Source organism: Ranitomeya variabilis, chromosome 1 (assembly GCF_051348905.1).
Source record: "Ranitomeya variabilis isolate aRanVar5 chromosome 1, aRanVar5.hap1, whole genome shotgun sequence".
Taxonomy (NCBI): Eukaryota; Metazoa; Chordata; class Amphibia; order Anura; family Dendrobatidae; genus Ranitomeya; species Ranitomeya variabilis.
The window spans coordinates 306,510,270-306,524,774 of record NC_135232.1 but is presented as its reverse complement, the minus strand read 5'-3'; positions in this window follow the sequence as shown (position 1 = coordinate 306,524,774).

The window sequence follows — 14,505 nt, the reverse complement described above, 5'->3', positions numbered from 1 at the left end:
CCGTGGCCCTTCTGAGGGGTGTCCAATTAAAGGTGTAGTTGTACGGTGTTTGTGACGCCACCTGTGGTATTCGGTCAGGGTGACCGACGCTGCTAGGGGTCCGCTGGGGTGATGGAATGGCAGCTGGATGGTGTACCTTCCCACAGGTGAAGCATGTCCCTAGGGCTTCCCTGTTGTATAGGTGGTGATGGTGGACGTCGTAAGGCGCAATGAATAACGAGGACACAAAGGTTGCAGTCTCTTTACCTTTTACTGAAGACTTCAGAGTCCACAGTCCAGAGTACTGTTCACAGGGCACACCGAGTCCGGCTAGTCCGAAGGCACATCCAGAGTTCCCTTATCCAGGTGTAAATCAGTGGCCTTCCTACTAGCGCCTGTGTGTTGTAGTACCTCCCTGCTGAGCACCACGGGATAGTCCTCACAACTTTTGCAGATATTTCTGATGTTCTCTCTCTTTCTGTCCCCCAGATGATATGGATAGGACAACCCGTATGACGGGGTAGGCCTGGAGCTATTTTATAGGGACCCTAGTGACGCCCCTCTCCCACAATTTGCCTCCGTGTCTTCTTAGGTATTAAGGTCGGGAAACCAACTTGGAATTGACTGTCCTGCCGGTCTCTGAAGTAATGCGTAGAGCCTATTACTCCCTCGGTGTTCTGGCCACCGGCTACGCGCCTCAGAAGGAGGCTGCCGATCTTGGGGCAGAACTCCTCCCGGTATTATCTCCTTGTGCTGTGACTTCGTTTCTCACTCTCCACAATATACTTCGCTTCATGTCCTTTCTTAGGATGCCGCCGCAATGGGGTGCAGGCGCAGCTCCGTAACGTTCTATCTCGTGCTTGGCCTCTGTCAGGTTCCCACCCCTGACAGGGACCCTCTGTCTGCAGCTCAGATGTTCCTCCGTCTTCCCCTGTCTGCCTGACAGGTCCTCTCTGGGTCAAACCCAGGTAGCTTCTGACTAACTTCCTATCTAACCCACCAGTTTTACCCGTGTGTGAGGAGTGGCCTAATAGATAGAACCTTTGCTCCCCCTGGTGGACTGGAGTGTGAAGTGTAGTGTGTGACTGTGATACCTGGTCAGGTGAACTCCTTTAGTACCATCAGACGTAATATCACTCCCCCTAGTGGAAGAGCGACATTACTGCAACAACCAGGACTCTGGGGCGCTGCAGATACATGGATGAAAATCTGATGAAAATTAGAAAAAGATCATCCAAATTTTCTGCGTGAAACTCGGAAGATTTTCAGCATTGTTAACAAATACAATTGTATGTCTATAATCCCAAGGGTATATGTGAAAAGCACTTGTGTTCTAAGTGGAACAAACAAATGCTATAATAGGAGCCCATCTTCAACTTTGTTATGGTGTCCCCTTTCTTCTACATACTCCACTGCATAAAACTGTATCCTATGTCACTACGGAAAGATGCGACAAAAGGGACTGCGAAAGGTATATTTTGTGATATTTGGTAATAAATCTCACATGATAATCATCGTCATCAGGTCATAAATCAGCTGAAATGAGCTCAGATAAAAGAGTTACAAGTTCCCTGTCAGACCGCCATAGTGGGCTACCTGATGGAAACCCAGTTAACCCATTCTGTATCTGACAAAAACATTTTTAACCAAACCCAAGTAAAATTAGTTTTAGCTGCTATTAATAAAATAATTGCATCAAATACTTAAAGAGTCTACCTAAGAATTTATAAAAAATACACCAAGAGAGGTGAATATGAAAAAAAAAAAAGGACATGAATAAGAAAATAATAATGTCAGAATGAATGGTCTTACAGTAGAAATGACTATATGACTACATGTTGTCTTGTGGTTTATGGAAGGAATATACCTTCTTACCAGAACTTTCTTTACTCCCATAGTGTATCAATAATTGCAAGCATTTTATCATTTGGCTCGTGTCCAGCACTGAGTTGATATATGATGATAAATAGTATTGGACTGATTATTCACTTATTTTCCTCTATTTTCAGGAAGGATCTTTACTCTTACAATTGGGCTTCATATACTGCATCTTTCTGTACCTGTCCAATAATTCTGAATATTTTTTTCCATAATTTGGTATTTATTAGAGCAATTTTACTATATTATTGAATAATATTCCATTTATTTCAGAATCTTGGCAGCTGCCACCAGGTGGCACAATGTTTTCCAAGTTCACCAGCGCTACTATCTAATGACATGCTACTGTACTGTATGTACCACCCATTACTTTCCCACATGCCTGTGTAGCTGGACCTGGACAGAGGCCGTGAGGACAGCAGCTCTGGTGGGTGATGGTGCCTCCTCTACTAAGCAAGTACACAGCTTGGTGCAGAAAAATGGAGGGGGTCTGACAGTAAAGCCTAATTGTGACTGCATATAAAATGTTGCACTGATGTTTTTTTTTATGGCAAAAAACGGCAACCGTCCATCGCACTTATGGCTACAATAAGATTTCTTATGCACCTTGCTATAACATATTTTTGTGGCACCATGTAATGTTCACATACCTCTTAGTATCATGAGCGTGACATGTAAAAAGGCTACATACAACAATTTAATGTTGCTACATTTTGGAGAATGGTCGAACTCGAAGTTTCAAAATGGCCATATATATTTGAGTTAGGACTCATGCAGACATCCGTGTTTTTCGGGGAGAACACATGTCCATTAGAGTCTATGGTGCTGTGCACATGTCCATGTTTATTCACAGACTGTGTGTCCATGCAAAACTCATAGAGACTTATCTGTTTTTTACTGGCAGCACGAATGACATGGGCCAGTACAAGTCTATGGGTCTGTGAAAATCACATACAGCACATAGATGGCATCTGTGTGCTGTACGAGTTTAACACTGATAAGTATAGGAGAAGTTTTGTAATTTATTTCTTTATCCATCCGTTAAAAACACTGATGACACACGGAACAGACACACGGACCATACACTAATGACACACTGATCGTAAGAACGGACACACGGACCAAACACTGATGACACACTGATCGTAAGAACGGACACACGGACTGTACACTGATGACACGCTGATCGTAAGAACGGACCACACACTGATGATACATTGATAGTAAAAACAGACACACAGACGATACACTGATGACACATTGATAGTAAAAACAGACACAGACGATACACTGATGACACACTGATCGTAAGAATGGACACACGGCCCATACACTGATGGCACACTGATGGTAAAAACAGACACACAGACAATACACTGATAACACACTTATAGTAAGAACAGACCCACAGAGCATACACTGATGACATACTGATAGTAAGAATGGACACACGGACCATACACTGATGACACATTTATAGTAAGAACAGACACAAAGACCATACATTGATGCTACACTGATAGTAAGAACGGTCACAGAGACCATATACTGAGGACAAGGACGGACACACTGACCATACATTGATGACACACTGATAGTAAAAACAAACACACGGACCATACACTGATGACAAGAACGGACACGACGACCATACATTGATGACACACTGATAGTAAATACAAACACACGGACCATGCACTAATGACACACTGATAGTAAGAAGAGACACCCGGATCGTACACCGATGAGACACTGATAGAATGGACACACAGACCATACACTGATGGCATACGGATAGTAAGAACGGACACACGGACCACACACTGATGACACATTGATAGTAAAAACAGACACACAGATGATACACTGATGACACACTGATCGTAAGAACGGACACACAGACAATACGCTGATGGCAACACTGATAGTAAAAACAGACACACAGACAATACACTGATAACACACTTATAGTAAGAACAGACCCACAGACCATACACTGATGCTACACTGATAGTAAGAACGGTCACAGAGACCATATACTGATGACAAGGACGGACACACTGACCATACATTGATGACGCACTGATAGTAAAAACAAACACACGGACCATACACTGATGACAAGAACGGACACAACGACCATACATTGATGACACACTGATAGTAAATACAAACACACGGGCCATGCACTAATGACACACTGATAGTAAGAACAGACACGCGGACCGTACACTGATGAGACACTGATAGAATGGACACACAGACCATACACTGATGGCATACAGATAGTAAGAACAGACACACAGACCACACACTGATGACATACGGATAGTAAGTACGGGCACACGGACCGTACACTGATGAGAGACTGATAGGATGGACACATAGATTATACACTGATGACAAGAACAGACACACTAACCATACATTGATGATACACTGATAGTAAAAGCGGACACACACCCCATACACTGATGACACACTGATAGTAAGAATGGACATATGGACAATACACTGATGATGTCACAGGTTTACCATGACAGAGGAGCCAGAAGACAGCAGTGTCTGATTTCTCCTACTCCTGCACTGATTAGAAGCACTTCACCTTCTTAATAAATGGTGTAAATTTATTTTTGGCAGTGCAGGGGTTAACCTGCTCAGTTGAGCGCTCCTGGAGCAATAAGGCTCTCAGCTGTGAACTGTTAGCGACTCCCATCTCCTATATAAACTGGGTCCTGGCTAGCACTCATTGTCAGAGGTATCTTGTGCTGCATGATTGGCGGTTGTTGGTGGTGTTATTGGAGAAGGCAGTTAGTGGATATATCTGTGACTGTTGCTAGGTTTTTGAGTTCGTTATAATTCCCTTTCTTCTCCTAATTTTGTTTAACTTCATCCTCTACTCCCTGGTGCATTCCTCTGTTGTATGTGTGAGTATATTTGCATGTTTTTTATTTTTTGTTACCCCTGTTCATATTACCTTGTTCGTCTGGTTGGTGTATTACAGTACAATACTACTCCTCTCTTCCCTGGTTGGGGAATGACTGAGGGCTGATTCAGGAGCTAAGGCAAGGTATGTGGCCCTGGCGTCTTCACCATCAGAAGTAATCCAGGAGTATGCAGCCACCTGCAGTGTCTGTGCATGTTCTACAACCTCTCATACTCATCTGTCTGGGCCTCTCCAACCATTAGCGATTCCCAGTAGAGCTTGGACTCATTTATCGGTCGATTTTATCACTGATCTACAAGTGTCGGCAGGTAATACTGTAATTTTGGTGGTGGTGGACAGATTCACTAAAATGTCACATTTTGTTGCGCTCCCTGATTTACCTATCGCAACCTTGCGCAAATTTTCATCATTGAGATTGTAAAATTAGATGGGATTCTTACCAATATTGTGTCTGACTGGGGTGCAGTTTATTTCCAAATTTTGGAGGGCGTTTTGCACTCGTTTCGGCTTCCACTTGTCGTTCTCTTCAGCATTTCACCCTCAGTCTAATGAGCAAATTGATTGGGTTAACTAGAATCTTGAGACTTATCTTAGGTGTTTTGTGTCTGATAATCAGGAGGATTGGGTTACCTACTTACCTATAGCTGAATACGCAGTAAATAATCATTGGGCATGAGTCCCCGTTTTCAGGGGCATACGGGTCTCATCCTCAGTTCAGTTCATTTAATAAGAATTGTTCTTTTGGAATACATGAAAAAGAACTATTTTCATCATCAATTACATCTGTATGGCAAGGGGTTATTGATAATTTGAGGAAGATGGGGTCCAAATATAAAGGTACCTTCACACGAAACGACTTTGTAACGATATCGCTAGCGATCCGTGACGTTGCAGCGTCCTGGCTAGCGATATCGTTTAGTTTGACACGCAGCAGCGATCAGAATCCTGCTGTGATGTCGCTGGTCACTGAATAAAGTTCAGAACTTTATTTGGTCGTCCGATTGCCGTGTATCGTTGTGTTTGACAGCAAAAGCAATGATACCAGCGATATTTTACACTGGTAACCAGGGTAAACATCGGGTTACTAAGCGCAGGGCCGCGCTTAGTAACCCGATGTTTACCCTGGTTACCAGCGTAAAATGTAAAAAAAACAAACAGTACATACTTACATGCGTCCCCCGGCGTCTGCTTCCCACACTGACTGAGCGCCGCAAAGTGAAAGTGAAAGCACAGCACAGCGGTGACGTCACCGCTGTGCCCTGCTACTGCCGGCGCTCAGTCAGTGCAGGAAGCGGACGCCGGGGGACGCATGTAAGTATGTACTGTTTGTTTTTTTTACATTTTACGCTGGTAACCAGGGTAAACATCGGGTTACTAAGCGCGGCCCTGCGCTTAGCAACCCGATGTTTACCCTGGTTACCCGGGGACCTCGGCATCGTTGGTCGCTGGAGAGCGGTCTGTGTGACAGCTCTCCAGCGATCAAACAGCGACGCTGCAGCGATCGGCATCGTTGTCGCTATCGCTGCAGCGTCGCTTCATGTGAAGGTACCTTAAGAGTGTAGCTGATCGGAGATGTTTGGTGGGTCTAGACCTGTGTATTTGTGACTTGGTGTGGTTGCCCTCAAAGAAGATTAAGTTAAAGGTTCCCTCTTGGAAACTGGGTCCCAGGTACTTCCGTCCTTATAAGATTGTGCCTGTCATCAATACTGTAGCATTCCATTTTGCTTTGCCTCTCACTTTTAGGATCAAAAATACATTGAGTCCTCTGTAATAGCACCGCTACCACCATCTGCAGTCAGTGTGGATGGAAATTTGGAATTTCAAATAGCCAAGTTCGTGGATTCTTGGTTAGTTTGTCGGTTCCTTCAGTATCTAGTACACTCGAAGGGATATGGTCCTGAAGAGAAGATGTGAGTACCAGCATCTAACGTCCATGCGGCCAGGCTGATATGGTCTTTTCACATGTTATACCCTGATAAACCCGGTTCTGAAGGTCCCTCATAGAAGGGGGTACTGTCACAGGTTTACCATGACAGAGAAGAGCCAGAAGACCACAGCATCTGATTTGTCCTTCTCCTCCACTGATTAGAAGTACCTCTCCTACTTATTAAACAGTGTAAAGTTATTTTACAGTGCAGGGGTTAATCTGCTCAGTTGAGCACTCCGGGAGCATTAATGTGCTCAGCTGTGCACCGTTAGCCACTCCCATCTCCTACATAAAATAGACCCTGGCTTGCACTCATTGTCAGAGGTAGCTTTTGCTGCATGGCTGGAGGTTGTTGGTGGTTATTGGAGAAGGCGGTTAGTGGATTTATCTGTGACTGTTGCTAGGTTTTGATTGTGTGATAATTCCCTTTCTTCTCCTAATTTGGTTTAACTTCATCCTCTACTCCCTGGTGCATTCCTCTGTTGTATGTGTGAGTATATTTGTATGTTTGGTATTTTTCGTTACCCCTGTTCGTATTAACTTGTTAGTCTGGTTTGTGTATTTTCCCTGGGTGGGGGAAAGGTACTGATTGAGGGTGGATTCAGGAGCTAAGGCAAGGTACGTGGCTCTGCTGTCTTCACCATCAGAAGGGTTCCGGGGAACAGGGTGAGCTAGGGCGCCCCTAGCGTTAGGGACAGGGAAGGAGCCCCTGGTCCCGAGACATCTGACAACAGAGTCGTGACAGATGACATATGGATAGTAAGAATGGACACATGGACTGTACACTGATGACACACTGATAATAAGAATGGACTCACGGACCATACACTGATGACACACTGATAGTAAGAATCGACATGCGGATCATACACTGATGACATACGTGTAGTAAAACAGACACAGGGACCATACATTGATGACACACTGATAGTAAGAACGGACACATGGACCATACACTGATGACACACTGATAGTAAAATCGGACACACGGACCATGCACTGATGATACCCTAATAATAAGATTGGACACACGGACCATACACTGAAGATACACTAATAGTAAGAATGGACACACAGACCATACACTAATGGCACACTGATCGTAAGAACGGACACATAGACCATACACTGATGACACAATGATAGTAAGAATGGACACACTGACCATAACCTGATGACACACTGATAGAAAGAATGGACACAGACCATACACTGATGATACACTGATCATAAAAATGGGCACATGTACCATACACTGATGATACACTGATAGTAAGTATGGACACACGGACCATATACTGATGACACACTGATCGTAAGAACGGACACATGTACGATACACTGATAACACACTGATCGTAAGAACGGACACACAGTCCATACACTGATGACAAAATGATAGTAAGAACAGACACACTGACCATGCACTGCTGATACCCTAAGGCTGCTTTCACACATCAGGCTTTTTGTTTCAGGCTAAATCCGGCAAATTTGCTAAAAAACGGATCCGGTGTGAAAAACGGATCCGGTGTGAAACACTGATGCACCGGATCCGTTTTAGAGAGAGAGAGAGAGTGAGAGAGAGATCATAGCTTCTGGGCATGCCCAATGTGTAAAAACGGATTCGGTAGCCGGAATCGATCATTCACACATCCGTTTGATGCGTTTATTGACGGAAACGTCCCTTCAGGCTTTTTCGCCGGACAGAAAAAACATTGCAGGGGACGTTTTTTGTGTCCAGCAAAAAAGCCTGAAGAGACGGATCCAGCACAAAACGTATGAAACGCATGTCCTTCAGGCACAATCCGGCTCTAATACAACTCTATGGGAAAAAAACGGATCCGGCGTGTAAAAAAAATGGATCCGTTTTTTTCCGGATTTGCCGGATTGTGCCTGAAACAAAAAACCTGATGTGTGAAAGCAGCCTGATAGTAACAACGGACACACGGACCATATACTGATAACACACTAATAGTAAGAATGGACACACAGACCATACATTGAAGATACACTAATAGTAAGAATGGACAAGCAGACCATGCACTTATGACACACTGATAGTAAGAACGGACACATGGACCATACACTGATGATGCACTGATCATAAGAACGGACACGGACCATACAATGATGACACACTGAGTGCAAGAACGGACAAATGGACCATACACTGATGACATAATGATCAGGGCCGTATTTGCCACTAGGCACTCGAGGGCACGTGCCAAGGGCGGCGACATTACGGGGGGCGGCACCTGAGCAAGGTTTTTTTTTTTTTTTTTAGTCCCGGGTCACAAACGTGACCGACCGCCCCGCCCCGCCCCCCCACCTCCCGGGGGGAATTATGAGCCATCAGCCATGCATACAGGGGGGTGGGAATTATGAGCCATGCATACAGGGGAATATGAGACATCAGCCATGCATACAGGGGAGGGGGAATTATGAGCCATCAGCCATGCATACAGGGGGGGGGAATTATGAGCCATGCATACAGGGGAATATGAGCCATCAGCCATGCATACAGGGGGGGGGATTATGAGCCATCAGCCATGCATACGGGGGGGGGGAATTATGAGCCATGCATACAGGGGAATATGAGCCATCAGCCATGCATATGGGGGGGAATTATGAGCCATGCATACAGGGGAATATGAGCCATCAGCCATGCACACAGGGGGGGGGAATTATGAGCCATCAGCCATGCATACGGGGGGGGAATTATGAGCCATGCATACAGGGGAATATGAGCCATCAGCCATACATACAGGGGGGGGGGAATTATGAGCCATGCATACGGGGGAATATGAGCCATCAGCCATACATACAGGGGGGGAATTATGAGCCATGCATACAGGGGGGTGGAGAGATGAGCCATGCATACAGGGGGGAGGTGGAATATGAGCCATGCATACAGGGGGGGTGAATATGAGCCATGCATACAGGGGGGAGGAGTATGAGCCATGCATACAGGGGGGGGAGTATGAGCCATGCATACAGGGGGGGAATATGAGCCATGCATACGGGGGGGGAATATGAGCCATGCATACGGGGGGGGAATATGAGCCATGCATACAGGAGGGGGGTCATTATACAGTATGGAGAACTGTGTGTGGCCATTATACAGTATGGAGCATCATGTGTGGCCGTTATACAGTATTGAGCATCATGTGTGGCCATTATACAGTATTGAGCATCATGTGTGGCCGTTATACAGTATGGAGCATCATGTGTGGCCATTATACAGTATTGAGCATCATGTGTGGCCGTTATACAGTATGGAGCATCATGTGTGGTCATTATACAGTATGGAGCATCATGTGTGGCCGTTATACAGTATGGAGCATCATGTGTGGCCAATGGCCATTATACAGTATGGAGCATGACGTGTGGCCATTATACAGTATTGAGCATCATTTGTGGCCATTATACAGTATGGAGCATCATGTGTGGTCATTATACAGAATGGAGCATCATGTGTGGCCATTATACAGTATGGAGCACTGTGGCCATATTGTTTCGTTTATAATTATTGTATATAAAACAGTGTGATCAGCAGTGCTAAATGGCTGTGGTTGGGACGTGGATATGGGTGTGACTAGTTGTGAAATGGGTGTGGTCAGAGGTGTGGCCTAAAATTTGCCACGGCGTGCTACGCGTGCTGCACACTTTATGCCTCCTTCCCTTCTTCAAAAGTTGGGAGGTATGGTACCGCATTTGCCAGATCATGGCAAGTGCCGCAAATCCCATAGGGAATGAATGAGGCTGAACGCAGTGTTGCTGTAAGTGATCCATTACGCGGCACATGCAGAAAAACTGACGCATCTGCTGCAAAAGGCGACTTTCACATCAGCGATTCTTGCTAAACTCACTGCCGATAGTGTCATACTCACCAAAGGGGGAGGCAGCACTAAAAGTGCCTAGGGCAGCAGAAACCCTAAATACGGCCCTGATAATGATAGTAAAAATGGACACACAGACCATACACTGATAGTAAGAACAGACACACAGACCATACACTGATGACACATTGATAGTAAGAATGGACACACTGACGATACACCAATGATATGCTGATAGTAAGAATGGACACACAGACCATATACTCATGACATACTGATCATAAGAATGGACACAAGGACCATACACTGATGACACACTGATCGTAAGAACGAACACATGGACCATACACTGATGAAACACTATTGGGACCAGAGCTGGAGAAAGGCCTCGAAAGCTGGCCAACAAATAAAAAATGTGTCACTCCCTGCCCCATCAGGAGAGGAAGTAGAATGGTACCTGAATAGATCTCCTTTTGGTGTAGGTCCTTGATAACATTCCACAGGTCAGGGCAGCTAGGCAGCATATGCAGCGCCCCAGAGTCCTGGTTGTTGCAGTACTGTGGCTCCGCCACTAAGGGGAGCTATGGTACGTCTGATGGCACTGAAGGAGTTCACCTGACCAGGTATCACAGACACCAATACATTTCACAGCCGGGCCACCAGGGGGAGCTAAGGGTTCTATTCATTAGGCCACTCCTCACATACTGGTAAAACTGGGGGTCAGGCAGGAAGTTAGACAGAAAGCTGACTGGGTTGGAACCAGGCAACACCTTGTGGCAGAGGGTGTTGTGGGAGAAGATTCGGTAGGGTCCCTGTCAGGGGTGGGATCCTGACAGAGGCCTGGCAACTTGAGCGAACGTAACGGGACCGTGCCTGCTCAGCATAGCGGCGGTGCCCAAGGAGGGATTGGAAGCGAGATAGATTGTGCTGAGTGAGAAACGAGATCAAAGCAAGAAGGAGAATACCAGTAGGAGTCGTGCTGTGAGACCGAGGCAACATCCTACTGAGGCGCACTACCGGCGGCCGGAACGCCGAGGGAGTATTACAATATTCAGCTTCAGGTAATACTCTAAACCAACGGCAGGACAGTCAGTCTAAGGCGGGCTGTCTCACCTATATCACCTATGCAGTCTTGGGGGGCAACTTGTGGAGAGGGGCGACTCTAGGGTCCCGGAAGAGCTCCGAGCCTACCCGTCATACGGGTGCCGTCCTAACCGTAACATCAGGGAGGGACGGAGGATTAGCAGGACATCATCTAATCGAGTTGTGAGGGAACTTAAGAAACAGACACAACAGTTGTGGGGACTTTCCGTAAGCACAGCAGGGAAGGATCGCAACACATAGCGCTAGCAGGAAGGCACAGATTTCCACCTGCAAGGAGAACTCTGGAGGTGCCATTGGACCGGCCGGACTTGCGCAGCCTGGTTAACCGTATTCCGGATTGAGGACCCAGAGATCTTCAGTAAAGAGGTAAAGAGACTGCAACTTGGTGTCCTCGTTATTTACTGCACCGCACCACCACCACCATCCACATCTATCTATCACTGTACGCCCCTCAGCAGGGTCACGGACCGGGCCTAGCCACCGTGACAACCCCAGAGCAGAGACTCAGAGGCCCGGCACCGGGTACCCCTCGGCCCTGCGGCAGTGGGGGCGCTACACATATCAAATGAAAGGTCCTAGTTAGTTGTAGATGTGTGCCACTGTGTGTGTGTCTGTGTGTGTATATATGCAGCAGAGTATGTATGTGTTAGTATTCAGCAGAGCTGTGTGACTGTATGTATGTATGTAGCTAAGGTGTATGTGTCTGTGTATGTTTTGTAGTGCAGCGGTAGCACTCTGTGCAGTGATGAGGCAGTGACTCAGCAAAGTTCAAAGCAAAACATCTCTTTAATGTTCAATTAAAAAAAAACACAGCACACGATATTCTCCGGATCACAGCCGAGCACATATCCTCTGGATTTCAGTCACTAAACACGCCAGCCCACCTCTAACCAGTTGCCATGGGCGACTGCACTGCTGTGTTAATGTCTAGGTAAAAAGGGGTAAAGTTGACTCAGTCTTTGCATTGTATGTCTGTGTGTGACACACAAAGCATGGAGAACAGACAAAGGAGAAGAGACGTTTTCTGACTTGAGAAACAAAATTGTTGAAAAATATCAAGTCCATCTCAAAAGATCTTGATGTTCCTTTGTCTATGGTGCGCAATGTAATTAGGAAGTTTATGACCCATGGCACTGTCGCTAATCTTCCCGGATGTGGACGGCAGAGAAAAGTTGTTGAAGTTAGTCTGGATGGTGGACAAGCAGCCCCAATCAAGTTCCAAAGAAATTCAAGCTGTCCTGCAGGCTGAGGGTGCATCAGTGTCAGCACGAACTAACTGTCCATCGACATTTAAATGAAATGAAATACTATGACAGCAGACCCAGGAGGACCCCACTGCTGACACAGAAACATAAAAAGCTAGACTGCAGTTTTCCAAAATGTATGTGGATAAGCCAAAATCCTTCTGGAAAGCGTCTTGTGGACAGATGAAACCAAGATAGAGCTTTTTGGCAAGCACCTCATTCTACTGTTTACCAAAAATGGAATGAGGCCTACAAAGAAAATAACACAGTGCCTACAGTCAAATATGGTGGAGGTTTGTTATGATCCTAGTGGCAAGGATCACAAGTAGGACTAGCTAAGTAACTAAACCGACTACAAACTCTGGGGAAGTGGTAACTGAATTGACCGCAACCTGATCCTATCCGCAAACAACTATAGGCAGCCGTGGAACGTACCTGAAAATCCTAGACATCTCTTCACGGCCTGAGAAACTTGACTATTCCTAGAGGGAAAGAAAGTCCTCACTTGCCTCAGTGAAATGACCCCAAAGATATAGAATAGCCCCCCACAAATATTAACGGTGAGTCAAGGGGAAAGCACAAACGCAGAGATGAAATTAGATTTAGCAAATGAGGCCCGCTAACACTAGAAAGCAGAAAATAGGAAGGGAACTGTGCAGTCAATTAAAAACCCTATTCAAAAATATCCACGCAGAGATCGCTCGAGCCCCCGCACCAACTAACGGTGCGGGGAAAGCAACTCTGTACCCCAGAGCAAACCAGCAGAAGAAATCACATATTAGCAAGCTGGACTAAACTCATCATACACAGAAATCATATTGCAGACTGATGAGCAAAAAATAATTAAACAGAACTTAGCTTCTCCTGAAGAGACTGAAACCGAAGATAATCAGGAGTAATCAGAATAGCACTGAGTACATTGACAGCCGGCAACAAGTGGAAGTGGAACAGAGCTAAATAGGAAACTCCCAAGTGAATAACGAGGCAGCTGATCAGCCACAGACCCGCAGGATAACAAACAAAGCCACCAGGGGGAGCCAAAAACAAAAGTCACACAATACCATCTGTGACCACAAGAGGGAGCCTGAAAACAGAGTTCACAACAGAGGTTCAAATATGTTTTGGGATTGTTTTGCTGCCTCTGGCACTGGGAGCTTTGACTGTGTGCAAGGCATCTTGAAATCTGAAGATTACCAAAGAATTTTAGGTCGCAATGTAGTGCCCAATGTCAGATAGCTAGGTTTAGGTCCTAGGTCATATAACCCCAAACTTACCTCAAGAAGCACCAAGAAATAGATGGAATCAAAGCGCTGGAGCGTTCTTAAGTGTCTGGATCTAAATCCCATTGAACACCTGTGAAGAAATCTTAAAACTGCTGCTGGGAGAAGGCACCCTCCAAATATGAGAGAACTGGAGCAGTTTGCAAAAGAAGAGTGGTCCAAAATTCGAATTGAGAGGTGTAGGAAGCTTGTTGATGGCTATAATAAGTGATTGATTGCAGTCATTTATTCCAAAGGATGTGTAACAAAATATTAAGCTGAGGGTACAAACAATTTTGTCCTGCCCATTTTGGCGGTTTTATGTGAA